At 43.9% G+C, this 16,434-nt stretch overlaps 1 long non-coding RNA gene across 1 annotated transcript in view; it reads left to right on the plus strand.

The window, feature by feature from the left end:
• Positions 1-645: 645 nt before the first annotated feature.
• LOC134486383 (uncharacterized) overlaps positions 646-16,434 on the plus strand; it is a 29,733-nt gene continuing 13,944 nt past the window's right edge. The window contains exon 1 of the long non-coding RNA XR_010065229.1: positions 646-16,434. This exon is cut by the window's right edge and continues 12,785 nt beyond it. This is a non-coding gene — a long non-coding RNA (uncharacterized LOC134486383).

Here is a 16,434-nt window from a genome sequence, read left to right on the forward strand (position 1 = left end):
TAGACATGTAAAGATTGAATTGATCTCCTCTTTCCTTTAATCAGTGATTCTCAAAGCATTCCCAGGCCAGCAGCATCGGTTCACCTTGGAACATACTAGAAATGCACATTCCTGGTCTCCACTCCAGATCTCCTGAATCAGAGATTCTAGGGGTCCATCAATCTGAGGGGCCTCGCCCTCCCCCAATGTCTGTGTTTTCCAGATTCGTTTCAGTCACTCAGCCCTGCAACCCCACTCTCTTGTCTTTTCTGTTCTTGACCTTCGTTTGCTTATCTTCTCTAACTTTGTATTTCAAAATAATTGTAAATTCATAACAACGACAAACAGCAAAACCATCCAGGGAGGTCTTAAGCTCCCTTGATCGCTTCTATCAGTGTTCTCAACCTGCACAGTTCAGCACGACGCGGACTTCGTGAGTGTTGAGTGTACTCAAACGTGTCTGTCCATGTGTGGGACTCGTCATCAACTCCTGATCGAGACACCAAATTCTTACGCTAGTATCAGGCTTCCTGCGGCTCTCTCCGCATTTATCCCGCTCACTTCTTGTCCGCTCCCAGCCTTAACTGTAGGCACCATTGGTGTTCTTCGTCTATAACTTTCTTGTTTCAAAATATTTTAAAGTACTTTAATGTGGTTACTTCTATGAACGTTTAGCCTAGATATATGCATGTCTATTATGTGCATGCCTGGGACCTGCAAAGCCCTGAATCGGGTAGAGAATTCCCTTCCTGGGGTTACAGGAAGCTGTGAACCTCCACACGGGTACTGGAAGCTGAACTGAAGTCCTCTGCAAGAGCAGCCAGCGGTCTTACTGGCTTTGCCCCGTCCCAGTCCCTGCTTTAAAACATTTTATATTGCTAATTATTATTCCACTGGGATCATATAATATGCAACTTTTGAGGATATTGTTTTTTTATTTTTTTAAGGAATAATTCTGTTTCTTTAAAAATATTTATTTGTGTGTGTGTGTGTGTGTGTGTGTGTGTGTGTGTGTGTGTGTGTGTGTGTTCAACGTGCCATACATGTGGAGGCCAGAGGACAGCTTGGTGGGGTTTGTTCTTTCCTTCCACTGTGTGAGTCCTGGGGATTGAACTCATGTTGTCAGGCTTGGTGGAAGCGTCTTTACCTGAGGAGCCTCTCTCCCATTCTGGCATTGCCTTATTATTATTTTTACCTTCTGCTTTCTTTGGGGATTCATCCAGGTGATGGCATGACCAATGGCTTGGGCCCTTTGTCCTTTCTGATAGCATCCCATGATAAGGATGTCCTGCAGCCTGCTCACCAGGCTGTTTTGATTAATATGGATAAAGCTATTGATGCTAAGACACAAGCTTTTGTGTGAACACAGATTTACATTTGCCTAAAACATCCACGAGCATAATTGCTAGGTCAAATGACAGTTCTGCCTTTACTTCAACAGACCCTGTGGCGTCCCCGGGAGCTGTACCATTATCCACTCACATAGCAGTGTGTCCCATCTTCTCTACCCTCTCTCTCCCTTCGTCACAGTTCTCAGTTCTAGCCATCCACTCTGACAGGAGTGTACAGATGTCCCCTTGGAGCTTTGTTTTGCATTTTCACAGCAGAATGACGTTGAACACATGTGTGTATCTGCCATCTGGATATCTTCTTGGATCAAAGGGTGGCTCATGCCTTTTTTGGGTCTGTTTTCTAGTTGTTTTTTTGCTGTTACGTTTTGAAAATTCAGATACGTGCTTTGCGAATATCTTCTCCCTGTCCTTGGCTCTTTTCATCCTTCTAACTAAACCGTGGCACAAGGTCCTCATTCATCAAAGTCTTCTTTTATGGGTGGTGCGTTTGATGTCAATCAAAAATTCTTCCCCCTGTTGTAGGTTCCAAAGATTTTCTATTTCTTTTCTAAACATTTTTCTAGTTTTCCATTTTTGAAATAACTCTGCAGAATCAGAGTACCAGCAACAGGAGCAAACAGCAGCAGAAGTGGCCGCCATCTTTGCCTTCCTTCCAGCTGGGGGGGAAGTCACCGGCACCATCGGGCATGGTGGCAGCTGACAAGTGTTTGCTTTCGTCAGGTTGATGACGTTTTTCTTGATTTCTAGTTTCTTTCTTTTAATTAAAAAAAGGGTGTCGAATTCTAGCAAACGAGTTGCCAACTCATAATTTAATTTTCTTTCTTAGTTGCTTAGATTTCAACCTTTGATTTTCTTTTCTTTTTTTCTTTCTTTCCTTCCTTCTTTCTCTCTCTCTTCCTTCCTTTCTTTCTTTCTTTCTTTCTTTCTTCCTTTCTTCCTTTCTTCCTTTCTTCCTTTCTTCCTTTCTTTCGTAAGGAACCGGGTTCAAATTTGATGATTGCAATGTGCTAAACTTTCGGCGAGAGTTTTCTCCCTGCACATTGGGATAACTCTGTCTTCATAAAACGAATGTCCCTTTCTCTTGTATCTTCTGAAGAAGATCTGGAAGGCTTGGTGTTAATTCTCGCATGAAACTGTCCATAGGTTTCTTTTTCAGGGTGGAGGTGGATGGGAAGGTGGGTGGTGTAGGTGGGCAGACTGTAACAACTTCAGTTTCTTTAATGGTTAGAAGAATGTGCAGGTCACTTATGGAATTGAAGTTGAACTTGGTAATCAGCTGTTTTTTCAGGAGTTGACTAATTTCCTCCAACAGAAGAGCTGTTTGTATTAACCCTCTGTTGTCCCTTTCATGGCTCTAGGGTCTGAACTGACCGTCTCTGCTTTATTCTTGAGATAGGCGATCTGTGTCTTTGATCGTTGTTGCTAGATGATTGCAAGCTTTATTGCATAAAGAATACCAGGTTTTGGTCATTGTTCCTCTCTCTTGCTTCCTGTTTTTCATTCACTTCTTCTTCCTGCTGCTTCCTGACCACTGGATTTGTGATCTGTTCTTTGAAGTAGGGACTCGGATGGCTATCTTCAGGTTTTTGGTTTGCTAATGTGACCTTGCTTCCTTCTCTACACTGAAGAGACACGTCCCACAAATTAAGTATGTTTACTTCTCTCACAATGGAGTTCTATGAAATTTTAATTTTTATTTCTCTTTGCCACAACCACTGAGAAAGAAAGGGCTTCTGCTCTTGTTGGTGGACATCTACTCACACACGTGACCCTGTTTGTTTGTAGATGGCTGTCTTGGTTTTCCAATAACTCAGTTGATTTTCTGTTTAATAATTTTATCAATGGTCAGAAGAGGATGAAAACCTTGACTGTGATAATTGAGATGGTTAGATGTTGGCTTTCAGGGGTTCTGACTTTTTTAAATGAAATGTTAACTTAAGCATCTGTGACACTTCTGAAGCAGACTTTACACACATCTTAGTCCCTTTCTACAATACAGATAGTGATACACACCATAGAGATTGGACTATTACAACCAGTTCCCACAGTTTTCGAAGGTCTAAGGGCATCTGGTCTCCACCCTTCCCACTCTCATTCCCAAAGGTGTATTCCAATGGTCTACTGCTTGGCTTAAGATAGTGTTCCTAAAACTAGCCTGCTCATAAGGACACTGGGGTGCTCACTAAAATTCAGATGCCTTGGCCTTATCTAAGGGCTCGAAAGAAAGACCTGAGGATGTTTAACAAACATCCTATGGAATTCCAATGGTCAGGCTGTTGCTTTTCAATACATACAATTTCTTATCTCCCCATCCATGGTTCTTCTACCCTGATACTCCAGTTATCAAGCATATAGCCAACCACTTCTGTAAAATATTTGTAATTAAGGAGTCCCTGCTTGACGTTTTCTAATTGAAAGGGACTTTTATATTAGCTAGTGTATTTATTAATTGTTGAATGATTTGTTTCCCCAGTGTGAGCACTAAAAAGATGTTTGTTAGTTTCTATGCCAAATACTATAACTGGGTATTTTAACAGCAAAAGGAACAAATTCTATTTCTAGGACAGTTCATAGGTACAGCAAGAAGCAGCAGGTGAGATGAGCTGTGGTTTAGGAAACACTACACTGAACTATATTCTGTATGAAGAGCTGATGTCATAGCATTTAAGAGAGTTCTAAGAACGCAATGGAAAGAATCAGTCAGTCCACTCTGCTCTCTCTAGTATGAAAACGCTAGCTAATTGAAAATAGCAGGAAGTAAGTTCACTCCTAAGGTTTTATAATGTCTACTAATGTTGCTATGTAATTGCCAAGTAGTAACTCGGAGAGTCGTAAAACACCAGAGACGCACTGCTACCTCAGGTTCAGAATCAAGCGCAATGCTAGAAGTATGTTATTTAATTTTTTCATTTTATAGGCAATAAAGGTGGCGGGTACTGGAGCAACCAGACAGCATTATGCAGTGTGTTTTAGATCTGTAGCGCCTTTTAATCGCACTGCCTCCGAGGTAGGTTACCATTAGACCTCACAGATAAGGAAGCAGCAGCAGGGAGGTCAGAAGTTTGTACCCACAGCTTACAAACGGAAGAGTTGATTAAGATACTCTCCTAGTCGGAGAAAATAGACAAGTACTCAGGAGCGATCCCTCCACGTGAGAGAACATAGCTCTGTCGGTTCCAACGGATACATAAAGCCATGTTGGATAGATTGCAGTGTCTTTTGGACCCTTTCCTGCCAGCCATTTGAGCCTCGTTCTCACAGCTTTGTGAGAGTAAATGTTCCGACTCATAGTTCCAGAACGCTCTACAGAGTCCCTGAATGCCAAGTTTCTTGTTCTTCAGCAGCACACAGGCAGACAGATTACTCAGAAAGAGCATAATAGGTGACTAAAACCAATGTCACCTACCTTGTCAGCTAGGTTTCTCATACTCGTAAGATTTGGGGGTGAATTTTGTCCCCTCTCAAATTTGTATATTAAAGCCCTAACCCTTGATACTTCAGAATGCGACTGTATTTGGAGTTAGTGCTTTTGAAAAAAATTGTTAGACAAAATGGGGGCTGTAACTCAATATGACTGGTGCGTTTATCAGAAGGGGGATTAGGACACAAGACAGACCAAGGAAGGGCACGGGAAGGAGGAGGTAATAGCCTGCAAGTCAAAGAGAAAAGCTGCGGGCAAAATCAAACATGCCCCCAAAATGCCACACCTTAATCTTGAACTCAGAGCCTCCAGTGGGTGGGAGAATGAGTTTCTCTTGCTAAAGTCACTCGGACTGTGGTCGTTTGTTATGGCAGCGCTAGCATACTGTTACAGCACGGTTGTCAATGCTCATACAGTCCTGGGAATATTGATATTTGAGGAAATATTCTTTTCGTATAGAACAATTAGCAAAACAAGTTGTATAATTTAGGGCATCTCTCCTCCTCCTTTAGGCACAACATGGAGAGACACAGCGGTGTGAGTGACATCTTTGCTACAGAGCCTCAGGTTTGCTCAGTCTCTACCACTAGCTTTCTTAGAGCCGAGGCAAGTACATTGAGCGATGTAATGTTGAACCTTCTCCCGACTTTCCATGCAGTGGGTGAGAAGGAAGATTAGCAGAGCACCCTGGGCAATGGGCAGAAGCCCTGCCTTGACCCTCAGCCTGGGACTTGGTTAGTGAGGTCATATTAGGTTGAAAGGGTCCATCTTAAAAAGCATTTCCATTTTAGATATTTGGTGAGTAAAAGTAAAAAGAGAAAAGAGAAAAGATGATTGCAGGAAAGGGGATGATGGAAAGAAATGGTCTAAGGGTCTTTAAGGAAAACATCATTGTTGTTCAGGGGCCATCAGTGAGGAGCCATAACTCTCTCCAGGAGAAGGAAGCTTTGAAGGTTATCTTTCCATTTGGAATGATCAATTTTAATATTCCATTAAAATGAATATATTACTATACTTGGCATTTTATTTGAAAATAATCATTTCAAGCCCTTACCTAACACTTCTTCCTTCAAACTTTTTTTTTAAATCTTAGTTTACATCAGTGCTGTGTTCTGCCTCTACGTATGTCTGTGTGAAAGTGTCAGATTCACTAGAATTGGAATTACAGGCAGTTGTGAGCTGCCATGTGGGTGCTAGGGTTTGAACCCCAGTCCTTTGAATGAATAGCCAGTGCTCTTAACCTCTCAGCCATCTCTCCTGACCCTTCTTCCTTCAAACTTAAGGAGCATTAAACATATTTGCACAAGGTTTTCCTAACTACATCCTGTGGGGCCGCAGGCAAACAAAGACAGCATTTTTCCTTTGGAGAACTATCTGTATGAGGGAAAAGAAAGGATTTTGATGCCATGAATATTTTTGTCTTGTCCTAAAAGATGCCATTGCAGACGGAACTATCACAAGGCAAAAGCCAATTCTGATAGATGTAAATGGCTTCAGTGCACTTAGATCCTAAGACCCCAGGAAGTGGCAATCAACCCTAACACAAAGAGAAAAACACACATCTGTCATTATTTTTAAAAATGTTTTATTTTTGAAGTAAAAGCACTGAGTTTATCAAGAAAATGAGAACACTCCGGAGGATGGGTGTGGGCTACTGAGTGGAGGGAAAAACCCTGAGTCCCCGTCCCTAAACTGCAATTCTGGCATATTCCAGAATGTCTAGTTATGTCAAATTTGATAGGTTTTGGTACACTTCAGTCTTAAAGTGTTAGGATTTATGACAAAAAGGACAGGCCTAATTAAAAAAAAACCTAAAAAAAAAATCTCTGAAGTATTCTAGAAGCTCTCATTCTACCAGATGATATATTTAATGAGCATACATTTGATTTGATAGACACGTGTGACCATACATTGTCAAATGAAGGACTGAGAAGGCTATGCATATCTTAGGCACATGATTACAGTTATCAAAGTTCGTGAGCATACACCGAAGAGAATATTACTCACGGAGCCAAAGTATGATGATTTTTCCCCAGTAAGTTCTGTATTGAAGACGCTGCAGGAACAATGTCGTTGTGAGCATAAAGCGTTTTTTGTGTAGTATTTTGGACAAATGCTTGGTTGTCCAGAAGATCCATCTGCGTGGATCTGAAACCCTGTTGGATGCTGTCTGTTCTATTTTCACAAAGAAATGTCCACACTGCCGTGTCAGTGTTTCCTAGCACATTGCTTCCGGCAGACGGATTTCCTCTGGGGAAAGAAAAAGCCCCGAATCCTTAAACCAACACGCCTACCTGCAATGGAGCAGACGAGCTGTGCACCGGAAAGCAGACTGCAACCATGGTGGACAGAATATACCCAGGGACGGTTTTCTTCCCCAGACTCAGGATGTCCTTGAAGCAGTGGCTTAATGTGTGCGAAATGATGGGAAACGCGAAGAGAACATATCGAGTAAATGGCGAGGCCCGAGGGATTTGTAAAGGGATATGGAGCTTCCTAGTGTGGAGCACCAGGTCTCAGTTCAAAGGCAGCTGTGCTCAGCCATGACTCACCAGCACTGTACACAGGCCTGGCCTGCTGGGAAGAGAGCCCTGTGCGGGGTTTCCTTGTCAACAGCTGGGGAGCTGGAAAACAGAATCACCACTTCAGCTGGTGTTCATGGAAATCTAAACTCTCCAGGAGACTCAGATCTCTGCAGCCCCTGCTTCCCACCTTCTCAGATCATTCCCCAGCGCTCCTCAGGACCATAACATGGGCTGGGATAAAAGCATGTCCTGTGGTTTAGTGACTTCCCTAATCCTGCCAAGCCAAGAGGAAACCTTCCTTCACGACCCCAGTTGGCTGAGAATCGACTCGAGGTCTGAAACAAATCATGCAGCAAAGAGGCTCCCACCCTACACCAGAGAGCCAAGTTGTGCGATCCCTGGTAGTTACCACGGTAAAACCCTGGTTCAGTCCTCAGAGTGGACTCCTAAGTGGGAGTTGCATAAACGTGGTCTTGTTCAGTCTCCAGGACCCTGGCACACGACTCAAGATCTCAGAACCTACGGCTCAGCTCTGGGGAAATAAAGAGCAGGTTTTAAAAGCCAGGGAAGGGTTGGAGGAATGGCTTGGTGGTTAAGAGTGTGTACCGCTCTTCCAGAGGACCCAAGTCCTCAGCGCTCAGAGTCTACACTGAGAGTTTCATATCTTGCTGTTAACTGCAGCTCCAGGACTATCTGCACCTGTCTCCACAGACTGAATAAACAAACAAACAAACAAACAAACAAATAAATACATGGACATTTTAAAAAAAGGCATTCTCATTCAGCTCATCCAGGACTAGCTGCTCCTAGATAAATAAATAAATAAATAAATAAATAAATAAATAAATAAATAAATAAATAAATGGGCATAAAAGCGTTCTCATGCCAAATCGTCAGGTTAGGACCAGGCATACAACTCACGCTTACAGGCAGAGGACAGCTTTGTGCAGCCCTCAGTAGGAGAAAGTGATGAGCAAGGGGTTTTCTTCCCAGGAGAATCAACGTTTACCCAGGATTCATGATATGCTGGAGCTGGTGGGGGGCAACTGTGGCTGAAGAGAAAGAAGTGCCTGGAGCTATGGACTTGGTTTGTGGGCCCGTATAACAGGATCATCCTGGTTGACCTCATAGTCTCTTGAAAACTGGTTTCCCCGTGTTTTAGAATGTCATATTGCATCAGGAGGGCTTCTGGGCTCTGATAGGTTTCTCAAGGTACTATTTTTAAGGGACTGTTGGACTCATCAAAAGCCAGGGATTAGCAAAATGGAAATCACCCGTGATTTAAGTCATTAGCAGACACCAAACTGCTTACGTTCCCTGTGAATGGGCAAAATTAGTTTATTCTGTAGAAAACTGGGGATTGTTTACGGGCATGAGAAAGCCAAGCCTGTGGTGACATTAAATGGAATTGCTCTGTAAAAATGCATCTGTGATGAAAACTGCACAGAAAATGGTGAAAGCGCTCAGGGGAGGGAGGAGAAATACGGGTGTGGCTTTCTCTCTCTATATTGTTACGACACTTTATTTACTGCATCCGTTATTTTTTCAACAACTAAAAACAGACTTCCAAACCACTTTTACCTTTAAATTTAGTTTATGGAGTTAGCCATACTGCTTCAGAGAAAGCTCATTGGGCTGCACTTACTGTGTTACACAGAAAATAACACATTCGTGTGCCTATAGATCCATTTCCTTCCCAAACCACGCAAAACAAAACAAAAAATATAGGCGGCTAGACGGATCTTTTCCTATAAATAAAAGAAGCAGAGACAGTAAATCTGGAAGTGGCAGATTACATTACTGTCATATCAGGAGCCCAAGGTGGGGATAAAAGTGCCATTTATCAACCCCAGGGAGCTACGAGCCTGTGGATTTTCTTGTCCTCGGTGTTACTGGAGTTTAGATAATTCCAGACTTGGATTCTTTATCTGAGAACTTCATTTTTGCAAAGCTATTTAGTAAAACAAGGAGTGGAATATAGAAGTCCAATGGGGAGCAAAGATAAATGAGTGAAGCGAGCGGAGCCTGCGCATTTCCGACCCCAGCAGGAGGCAGGAAGTGTTCAGAGGAATCCCGAGTGTCAGGATACGCATCACTTCCGCAAGCCCAGCAATTCCTTTCCAAAAAACGACTTTCTGGGTCAGGAATTAATGTCCCTGGTTTTAAAACAGAAGTTTAGGAGAGAATTAAACACAATATGGGTGACAATATCTGTATTTATCATATGCGTTTTCATGTTAAAGGAATACATTTCTGTCTCATTTTAAAAACACACGCAGTATGGCCAGATGTGGTGACTGCGCTCCAATCATCCTACTCAGGTGGATGAATCGGGATCCTGCTTTCAAGGCTGGATTGTGTCTACACAAGGAGATCTTCCCCCACTCAACCCCCCAAATGGGCATGTATTTACCTTGGTAGAAATTTGTGTGTGTGTGTGTGTGTGTGTGTGTGTGTGTTTTGGGAGGGAGTGACATTGAAGTAAGGCAGAGAGTTATTAAATTTGAAAAACAGTGCATCATTCTTTCCCTTTTCAAAAGTCTGCAGATAATGCCTGAGGTTCGAAGGTTACTGAAGAAGGAGAAAGAAGCTTGGCAACGTTCATGGACAAGCATTTTCTTCTGCTCTGTCATGAACGAGATCATCTGAGACGGATACTGTTTCCCCTGATACAGTGATGGTATCAAGGTCTTAGAGCTGACTGACACCCAGGCTACCATCAGCCTACCTCAGAAATCAAGCAACTTTACTTCAAACAACGGTTGTTGTTCCAAGACATCACTCAGCTGGTGATGGAAGCAAGTTATTACAAATAGTCAATTAGGAGGAAGGTGAAGAGAGAGAACCGCTGAAGAAGACATGTGGTCAGTAGAGGTTCTTGGCCTCAGCTCCTCAGCCTAACAGAGGAAACCATAGCTTTGCACACTGAGTCCCAGAGTATGGATTCTGATGTGATGTAGAGGAATCCTGAGAGGGGATGGTGGGCAGAACCTCCTTGAGGAAGGCGAACCTACTTTTCTCCTTCTCCATCTTGGCTCACCCTTCTCTCACTCTACACACAAGAGGCTCCCAAAGCACCGGGTTTCTCATTTGCAGCTCCATCACCTTTCTAATTACTTCTTCCCCATCTGTCTCCATGTTAGATTGGAGGCTCCAGATGTGCAGGCCCATCTCCTTCACTGTGAGCAAGAGGTCCTGAGCCTTGGGCCACCCTCTCTCTCCCTTCCATGGACATACCAATGCATAGTCAAGTGTATCCTCTTCAACCTCAGAGCTGGTGCCTCGACTCCTCTGGGACATTTTGGACAGGCATGACATAGCAGTCTAGGGTATCTAGTGGGTATTTAGTGGGCGTAGGACTGGGAATAAGAGTAGATCCATCACTGTAGATAGTGATAGCCAGAGAAAGGGGCCTCATTTTCTTGGCTCTAAACTCAGGAGGCTTCACAGTGAGGTTTCTCAGAGAGAGAGAGAGAGAGAGAGAGAGAGAGAGAGAGAGAGAGAGAGAGGGGAGGTCTGAGGGGTAGCAATGGTAGGGTTTGGATATAATCCTCACCAGATCACCAGAGATGATTGTATCCTTTCTAGTGTCTTTCTGTTACTTTTCTAAAACTTTTAGGGGAAGAGAAAAAAATTTCTTCCCATCATGGAGAGAGTTTCATCTTTTTAGACATAGCGCACACACACACACACACACACACACACACACACACACACACACACACAGGATTTTACCTTCTCTGTCACCAACAATTTGTAGGTTCACACAGCATATCTAACTCACTCCTGACCGTGTATTTAGAGTTCAGCTCATTGGGCAGAGCTTCAAGGCAAGCACATTGGGTTTCTCTCGTAGTACCTATGGGGTAGATGCCAATGAAACTGGATGGATGGTTTGAATAAAATAAATGGAAACCACAGACAGAAATTTTTGCTATGTGAAACAAAACCATTTCTCTTAGAATTAGACCAAACACTAAATGCTGTCTTGAAATTAAAGTTCAGGGTTTCCATAGAGCAGAGAGTGCTGAGGGAATATTCGAGAATTAGCCATCGAGAAAGTTCCTGGGGACCAATCAGGGCATCATTTGTTCTCTTCCATCCCTTTATACTAAGAACACACGACTCACTCTGGGGTACCCAGAATGCACCTCACTTATAGCAATAGAGAAACAAGCAGAAAAAGGACTATATAGAATAATGGAAATTCCATTAAAGAGAGAGAGAGAGAGAGAGAGAGAGAGAGAGAGAGAGAGAAAGACAGAGAGAGAGAGAGAGAGAGAGAGAGAGAGAGAGAGAGAGAGAGAGAATTGACAATTACTTAGAAGTCAGGAAGCCAATTTTTCTAATCAATACCTTGCTCAAGAAGGAGAGCTTGATGAGGTGTCAGAGTCGGAAGCATTATCAAAGCTGCATTTGCTTTGTGTAGGTCCTTAAGTAGTCCTGGTCAATTCAGAGACATCTGAGCAAGGACAGCCAGCAAGGAGTAACGAATGGTAGGGCCTGAGTCTTTACACTCCAGTGGCCAAACTTTACCATAAAGGACAAAGCTGGAAACCAGACTCAGGCTGCTTTGGGCTCGCATTCGCTGGGTCTTCATCTAATTCCTAAGAGCATCTCTACCCGAGCCTCCCCCCCACCCCAAGGATAAACATCGTAACTATAAACAGGATCAACCGCAGAACCAGGTCCCTTGTGTCCCAGGCAGACTCTTGGTGGCATTACAAAACACAACCTGAATGTTATTAAGGGGGAAGTGGAAAACAAAGAGATTTCAAGTAAATGCATGAGACGAATTTTTCGTCATCCCAGCTTTATTTAGCATGTGAGGATTCGATGTCACCACATGTGTCCATCACAGAACAATTGCAGCCTAATCAGCCAAAGGGACAGGGGTAGTCTCAGTTTTCAGAAAACCGTGTTCATTTAGCTGTGGTTTGAAGCGCCATTACGGCAGCTGCACAAACCCTGCAAAGAGAGCACCTTGGCTGTGGATGGAAAAGGAGAAAAGGGAACCGAATTTGTTTTTGCAAGGTTTGACCCAAACCTTTCCCCATTTGTTTTAAATTACCAAGAAAAGTAAACATTTTGGCGAATCTTTCAGAGAGATTTATAGGTGGCCCTAAATGCAATCTACTTGGTGACTGACTCAATTTTAATTCCTTTGGTTCTTCCTTGCAGAAAGGGCCACACTGTTACCGCTTGCCTGGTCAAAGGTTACACTTCCTGCCCTCCATCAACGTAGCTAGACATGTGAGTGTTTTCCGATGCTAGTCAGGTCACCAGCCAAGGGGATCACTCAAGCTAAGTATCTGATCAAGGGGTTGCTGTAATGAATGCTGTTACCAGGTATGCAATTAGCGGCTCTAGCCTTCACTGCTTTAATGAAACGCATACTGGGTGCGCTCACTGAAGGCCTAATCTGGAAAAGGCAGGCAGAACTAGAGGCGTGGATAGCCATTCTGCCTTTAGTTATTTCTTTCAAATATAGGAGCAGGAATAGAGCTCAGCGAGAGGACACTTGCCTAGCATGTGCGAGGTCCTTGGATCAATCCCAACATTGATTTTTTTTCTTTTAATGACTTTCCCATTCTTTTTTTTCATTGCTTATTTTTCTCCCCCTTTTCTCCCCTTTTCCTCCCTTCCTCTCTCCTTTCTCCTTCCCTCTCCTCCCTCTCCCTTGTCTTCCTTTTCTTGTATGACAGTTTTGTGCTCTCATCTCAGGGCATTTGGAAGCACATCATACCGTGCTTGGATTGCTCCTACTCATAGGTCTGCACAACACAAGGGTTTAGTTACTTGAGTTGTCATGTCTGTGCCAGTCCTGTACACATTCCTTCCCTGCTCTCTACCACAGAGAACCCACACTGAACGCCTTCGAAGAGCCAAGCGCAACTTCTTTACTTGCTTGAGATCGGTATTTCCTTTTCATAGTCAGAGAAACTGGACCACAGACACGGAGCCAGCATTTGAACCCAGAGAGCCTATGCCCAGCGAACTTGGATCAGAGCGAAACAGTGCACCCCTCAAAGTTGCTTGAGGTCTTAGAATTCTCTTGCTACAGTCTTCTCTCAGAGCGGCCCTGCTTTGCCCCTCAGGAATGAACATGTGGGACTCTGTCTCCAGAACTCAGACTTAAATTATAGTCTTTTCAACTCAGGATGGCACAGGTGTGGAACTGCACATGGGTGTTCACTCACATGTCAGTCTGGCCAATCAAGTCTCACACTGCTCAAGTGCTGAGACCAGCTCGGGGACACCTCCTGCTCAGTCCAGTCCCACCAGAGTTAATCTGATCACTTCTTGGTGGAAGCAAAGAGAAATAGTAAGTTTGTGGTGGTATTTGAACCTGGTCTTACTCCATCACTGTGGGCAGCGTAAAGTCTGTGAAGGGCTTCAACATACAAAGAAAAACCTACAACTCCCATCTAAGAGCCAGAGAGGACTCAAGCGCGGGCCGTCCGTAAGAGCAGCACATGACTTAGAGATGATGAAAGCGTACGCTAGTCCGTGTTTGTAGTATATCATGGATACTGGAATTGATAAGGAATTAATTAGGATCGGCCAAAGATTGCTCTTTGTGTCTCCTGAGTGATGAACAAAGATCCTAGCCATTGGTCAATGGCGGGGACACATCTTTTGGTAGGGGAAACCGAGACAATTATATTCTGCTGAGCAAGAGAAAGGCACAGCTGGCCCTATGGAATCGTAAGAGTCAGGAGTGGGCTGCAGCCAGATCCCCACTATCTACAAGGAGTAGAACAAGTAACATAACCTCACGTTATGGCTGATAAAGTCCTGGAGCACTTGGAAGAGCGTCTTACCTAGGATGGCAGCTGAGAAAAATGTGGAAAAGACGAATCAAAGAGCACAGAGACAACCTCTCTGCTTCAGTTTCCCCAGGAGAGTGCTCAACATTCAGACTAGTCAGCCTGTATCTTATTCATCTTCCTTAGCACCCAAGTGCTCTGGGGATGTCGGTATGGACTGAATGAATGAATGAGAAAACGGGGCTGACCATACCCGGGATGCCTCGGAAGCAGGGCAAGATAATAGTTATTGATCAAATGGCTGGAAGCTACGGAGAGTTCAAGAGGACTTGGAATGGAGCAGAACCATTTTTCTTGACAAAAGTGAAGAAGTCATTAACCGGATGGGAGTTGTGGTTTCTTTGTGGTGGAGCAGGTGGGAACGGAGAGCTGGGGTAGATGGGTCTCTCTGGCTCAATTAGATGCCCTGCTTGTGCTGTGTCTTCGGCTTCCCCACCAATCAATATTCATATTCTTAATGTTCCCTGGCTTTGCCTCTCAGAGAAAAGCCACACGGGGACCCAATTCCAGGTGCCTTGACTTCGCTACATCTGCTTTGTGTAACTGTCATCTTCTATGTGATACCCCAAAGTGTCTTCACTGCCCCCCCCTGCAATGTCTGCATCGGCCAGCCCATTTACCTTCTCTCTGAATGGTGCACATAGCTTTTGTCTGAGCATTCTCAGTGCACCTAGGAAATCAGCTAAATACAAGTCCCCCGTGCTTTCTGACCGACTTCCCATCTTTCACTTGAGGTTGACTCTCTTCCCATGTAGATCCTAAACCGAGAGAAAATGGCCGTAATCTTTCCCCTATTCTTCGAGGTGCAGGAAATTGCTCTGGTACTTGGAGTCCCTTCCCAGTAACCAGAACAACCTCTGGCCTCGGGTCCTTCCCCGGGCTGATAGCTTCATGTGCCAGGACTCTGCCTTGCTCCAGTGATCTCAGGAAATGGAATTCCTTTCTCAGGCTGAAGCCTTCAAATTTACATCTTTCCTCTTGCATTCCATTGTACGTGCTGTACGTTAATTCCCTTAGGGTTCCTGTGCATTTAACTCCACCGCTTGTCGGCCTTATTGCTCCCATTTCAACACCCACGGCAAATTCCCCAAGCTCAGTCCAGCATAGAGCCCTTTTTGCCTTGAGTAACAAGAGAGATACATTGAAGATAGTTTAAGTGAGCCCCCCTCCCCCTCGATCTTCAGTACCTGATAGGCAATTTTCTTCCTGTAGTTTTTCTATTATAAATATGTCAGATATTTTCTGAGTTTTCTAAAGTACACCTTTGCTTTCTATTTTCCTAGTCTGCCTTGGGGAGAGAACTCTCATCACATTTAGGGGTCAGGATGCTCCACTGGGGAGAGGAATAGTGGTGAAACACCAGGTTTTCCGTTTCCTTCCTCCCTGGAGGTATAGAACCACTTGGCACGAGGACATCTTGAGATGCTGCCAAGAAACAGCTCTTCTGTAAACCAGCTCATTAGGTCCTTAATTTCTGTGGCATTTATCTGCCTGCCTTTATCATAAATGGGCTTGAAAATGGCAACTGGCTTTTCCTATATTTTCATCTCCCTTCTACACTCCAGGCCAACCTTGGGATTGGGTCCCCCATTCCACAGGAAGCTGCTCCACATGTGGAATTAAGTTGTTATTGACTCTGTATTTGTTTTCTGAAATTAATATCGCAAAATTGAGGAACGTTAAGAATAGGCTTATGGCCATCTATGAAATATGTTTGTATGGTCAGTGTAATTACATAGGATAGTTTTGGTCACAAATGTCAGGACATCTGATATAGTGCAATGTGAACCGATAAGTATGGGGTTTCTAATGTTTTACACCCCCCCTTTGCTGTTAAGGTTGTAATGGCACCCCTTCACTCTCCATTTAGATTTGAATGCTCAACGTATGTAGTCCCCTGTACTAGTTGTTGGCTAGGACAGTCACACACAAAGCACAGGCTTCCTGGCTTAAGACACTGCAGACTCACTCTCTCATGGTCCTGTAGGTTAGAGCGAGACACAGGATAGTAAACTGTGCGCCTTCTGGGAGCTTCAGTGGCAGATCGTTCCCCTTATATTTTATGATTTTAAAAACAAAACAAAACACAGCCACAGAAACAAACAAACAGCATCAGTGAGAGAGCTCACACATCAGAGTTCACATGGATCACACTTGTCAATGTGTTTTGTGTGTTCTCATGAGCCGTGCACTGTACACACCACAGCCAATTTTACAATTCCTTCACCACCAAGGAAGGCCAACTCTTCCATTATTCTCGGTTCCCCCACTTGACCCTCACCCCAACCCCTCTTAACCAGGCAGTTACTTTCTTCCTAATCTCCATG

The sequence above is a fragment of the Rattus norvegicus genome, chromosome 3 (assembly GCF_036323735.1).
Source record: "Rattus norvegicus strain BN/NHsdMcwi chromosome 3, GRCr8, whole genome shotgun sequence".
NCBI classification, from domain to species: Eukaryota; Metazoa; Chordata; class Mammalia; order Rodentia; family Muridae; genus Rattus; species Rattus norvegicus.